This window comes from Arvicanthis niloticus, chromosome X, assembly GCF_011762505.2.
Source record: "Arvicanthis niloticus isolate mArvNil1 chromosome X, mArvNil1.pat.X, whole genome shotgun sequence".
Taxonomy (NCBI): domain Eukaryota; kingdom Metazoa; phylum Chordata; class Mammalia; order Rodentia; family Muridae; genus Arvicanthis; species Arvicanthis niloticus.
Genome location: NC_047679.1, coordinates 36,764,247 through 36,769,056, shown reverse-complemented (window position 1 = coordinate 36,769,056; position 4,810 = coordinate 36,764,247). Strand labels below are relative to the sequence as shown.

The following is a 4,810-nucleotide window of genomic DNA, read 5'->3' as shown; positions in this document are numbered from 1 at the left end:
TGGACCTTTGAATATTTCCATCTTTCTGTTCCCTCTTCTGCAATTTTACCTGAACCTTGGGTATAGGGATTTCAGATGTACCTTTAGCAATAGGAACACCACAGTCAATTGTCTCTGCATTTTGGCCAGTTATAGATATCTTGTAGATATCTGCAATAGCTTTCATCTGTTACAAAAGGGAACTTCTCCATGAAAGATAGGAATAAGAGTTTCATAGAGGAGTTAGAAAAAGGACTAAAGGAGCTGAAGGGGTTTGCAACCCATAGGAAGAACAACAATTTCAACCAATCAGAGCTCCCAGGAACTAAACTACCAACCAAAAAGTACACATGAAGGGACCCAAAGCTCCAGCCACATATGTAGCAGAAGGTGGCCTTGTTGGACATTTCTGAAAGGAGAGGCCCTGGGTCCTTGGAAGGCTCAATGCCCCAATGTAGGGGAATATGAGGGCAGGGAAGTAGGAATGTGTGGGTGTGGGAGGGAGCACCCTCATAGAAGCAGGAAGAGGGGAATGGGATAGAGGGTTTCCAAAAATGTAAATAAATAAAATATTCAATAAAAATAAATAAAAAATAAAGAGTCCCACTTATCTATTGTTATATGAGTAAGTATTTATAATACAGTTAAAATTATATTGGTTTAGGAAAATGACAGTAGCATGTTCCCCTATAAGGGATATGGTAGTTGGCTAGGTTTACATAGCAAGCATGAATTTCCACCCATTGAACAGTCCTTAAGCCCAATTAGATACCTGTTGTTTATAATGTCTTACGTTCACTAACAAGGAAATTGAAGAATACCAAGGTACTAATGTAAAATGATTTTACAGCCATAGTTTTAAACAATGAGCACGTGATATAACACAGCACAAAAATATTAACAATCTTCATTTAATTTGTAATAGACGGTCCTCAGAGAATGTTTACAACTTTATTTCCTAATTGTTAACAGAGGGTTTTTCATATTCTGGGTGTAGCATAAGCTGTGTGTTCTTGTATCTTTAGTTATAAGTATGGTCAGTGTCAAAATATTTTTGCAATGCCCATACTGTTTTTGTAAGAAAAAGGAAAGAAGATAAATGTTAACAAATCTTCCTGACAGGTTTACCAGGAAACAGAAGTTTTGTATTCACAGGGGCTGAGAAAGGTTGTAAAACATGAAAGTTTGGGAAGCTTCATGAATACTTCAAGTATGTTTGCAAACCTGACAGATACATGCCCAGAAGCACAAAATCTCAATTTTCTTTCTACAAGAAATACATCTGAAATTGAGCTTTGAAGGTATTTCCATTTAATATAATTTTGCTGCTGTGGTCTGCCCTAATCCACTTAAAAATATCTTTTTTCTATTAATGCCTTTTTCTTACTTTTGTTTTTATGCATAATTTTTAATTATTGAACAGCAGCAACAGCAATAACAACATCAACAGTAGCAACAACAAAACTTATACATGCAACATTTTCTTCTCACTAGATTATGAGCTCCTAGAGGACAGAAATTCTATTTTTCATTCTAAAATAGAGTTTACCTTTATGCCTGTCACAGTGATAACCTAGTAAATACTAAATAAAACATATATATATATATATATATATATATATATATATATCCCACCATTAATACCTTATAATGAAACTCACTACTGTTTGAAACTTATAGTATAACTTGAATAAGTATAGAATCTCCCTAGATGACTGTCTTCTAAGGGCTAAAAGTGTCTATCAGAAGTCATAGGTTGAAGTCTAAAGTACCAAGGATGTACCAGGATATGTGGCCTCTATATGTAATGAGGCCATTAAGTCAGAACTCTTACAAATGGGATGTATATGTGGATATAGAGATCAGATCTCTCCTCTTTCTCCATTTCTTCTTCTCATTGCCATGAAAAGATAAAATAAGAATATGATCTTTGCCCTTTCCCAGAGGAAGAAAAGCTGTCACTCAGAAATAATGTGTTGCTAAGTTATTCACCTTTTTTCCACTTAAAGGATAATCATAGACAGAGATGTTCACATTTATGTAGAAGTGGGCACAATTTTAAGAATTTAGACAAGAACATACTTATTTAAGCTATATTTAACTCATCTAATAAACAAAAATCTTGAGAAGTTTAAAAAACGAATATGACTATCTACAAATCAGAATATGTGCTCATAGAAAATACCAGAACTGAGTTTGTATTTGAATTTCCCAGCCTCAAGAAGTATGTGAAATAAATTTTAGTTATTTAGTTTAAATATACTGATATTTTTAATAATCCCAAACTAAGAAATGCATATAAAATAAGAATATCCAGTTAGAAATAAAATGTTTAAAAAGTTTATTTTGAAAATTAATTGTTATGTTACTCTTTTTATTGACATGGTAGAATTTAAAGTATCACCCTTTCTTGAGTTATTTTTCATATGACAAAAATGAAATACATTTAAGTGGAAATAATATGTGATGATGTTAAAGGAAATATGTGAATAAGTATATTTTTAACATAATTAAGTTGTTAGTAAACCAAAAGAAAAGAAAGATAATAATAATTCTCCAGAAATACATACTAATACAGGTATCAGCAATGGTAGACCCATAACCACCAAAATAAGACCTTATTGTATTGTGTACCATTATAAATGAACCTGAGAAAATAAATTCGGGTCTTTAGCATATAAATATACATCACAGGAATTTATTTCTGAGAAATCTATAGCTAAAGAATCTATTCTCTCTAAGAGAACTTGATTAATACTTTCCCTCATACCTTTCATATTGTAGTGATGAGACATGATGAATTTTCAGATTACCCAATTCATGCATTATATCCTAAAAAATAAATCCTTACCAAACTTCCAGTTTCTGCCTGCTATTTTCCACAATACTCTTTTTAAAACTGTCTAAAAATACTAATCACATTATGATGATCACATTATGATGAAATAAGCACATCATATTATAATTAATACATGTCATGATTCCTTATTGGATTCTTGAAATTTAACTGTCAATTTACTACTAAAAGACAGTGTCTAGATATAGTATTCACCTCAGTATATATAATTAATGTCAAACATGGTCAATGTGGCAGTGCAAGTGTAAGGGATAAATGAAGAGATGGATAGTCAGAGAGAAATAAAATTAACAATGAAGAGTTACAAATAGTTAACCTAAAGCTGCATCTGAATATGTTAGTAAGAACCTTAACTACTGGTTTTCATATGGGTATCAAGAATTGGCATTCTATCCTAAAGACAACAAGTTAAAAACCTATAAAAGTCAAGAACTCCTCTGGGACCTATCATGGAACTGAGGTCATAGGACAAATAAATGACATCAAAACTGTCAAAATAGACCAGGAAATACAGAAAATCACAACTTACCGGTGCAGAAACATAAGAGAATAATCCTCTAGGGAAACAAAGAGTCAGAGTATGAAAACTGAAACTAAAAGTGATGACTTATGAGAGGCTAGGTGCGAACCAATTAGACACTAAAGAAATACAAAGAGACCTTGTTGGGAAGAGAGTATTTATCCAGAATCTTATCCAAATACTCACAATAAACATAAGAAAAAATATCACAGCAGAATAAACTTTATTAAAGAAAGTAACTTTAAGGAAAGACACAATAACAATAACTTATCAATCTGACCAGGGGCTTAATCAGGAAAAGTTACCAAATGCTTAAATTATTGTCTCTTACCCAATCCTAAGTTAAAAATATCCAATTTCAATTCTTTAAAACCATCTTCTTCTATCCTAGCTTGGAAGAGGGATAGAAATCACCTCTAAAGTTCTGAACACAGATGTTGAGTCCCTGTTCAGGCGCCAAAATAATGTTGGGGACCACACTAGCCCCAAGTTGTGGCGGCCAAAATAAATGTCTCGGCCTGAGCAAAATATTGAGGCCCGGGCCAACCCACGTTTGGGCGGCCACTGTATCCCGGCCCAAGCTGCAGCTCCGGTCTTCAGGTCGGGGGTTCAGCATGAGCGAGGGTGAGGCCAGATTTTACCTAATGTCTGAGATTCATCTCTGATGATCCCCTGTATTCTCTGATCTCCGTCTATATTCTCTGATCTCTGGTTCTGTCTTCTATAGTCTGTCTAATGTCTTCTATCATCTCAATTCTGATCTGTTCTGTCTCTGCCTTTTATATGTCTCACTTCTAAGCCACGCCTCTAAGTTACTCCTTTAATCATGCCCTTAGGTCTTGTCTCTAACTCTGATCTCTATACTTCTAAGTATACTATTAAGTCACACACCTTTAATCTCACACACCTTTAATCTCAAGGTATCTAAACCAAGATTATCCGAGTGTTCTCAGCTGTTGTAGGCTATTGTAATTTAAATCTCATGTCAGGGTATATGGCTCAAGATGGCTGCAAAGCTGATAGCCGCTTTCTGCTAAAAGTCGGCCCCCAACACACAGAAAACAACATGCTATGAATATAGAACATATTACTGAGAGGCTGCATCTTTAACCTCAAAGCAAGAATCAGAAAGAGCAAACTGGAAGTGAGGCAAGGCTATGCAATTTCAAAGTACTGTACTTCCTTCAGCAAAGTTTACCTCCTAAGCCTCCACAAATACCACTATTAACTAAGAATCAAATGTACAAATATCTGAATCTATGAAGGGCATATCTCATTTAAACAACCATGCCCTATAACAGATGAAAAATGCTACTGAGGAATTAGCTAATATAGTAGAGCAAGCTACAAAAAGAACATCAGAATTTGAGTATATGTTGAAATTTCCAAACTAGAAAATCAAAAGAAACAAAACTGGAAAGCAAAAGGAACAGAATATTAAAATGTTCTGGGAT

The 4,810-nt window shown here is 34.1% G+C and overlaps 1 pseudogene; it reads right to left on the bottom strand.

Moving 5' to 3' along the window:
* The window catches only part of LOC117694904 (la-related protein 4-like), a 6,768-nt pseudogene extending 6,602 nt beyond the window's left edge, over window positions 1-166 (bottom strand).
* Window positions 167-4,810: the final 4,644 nt, after the last annotated feature.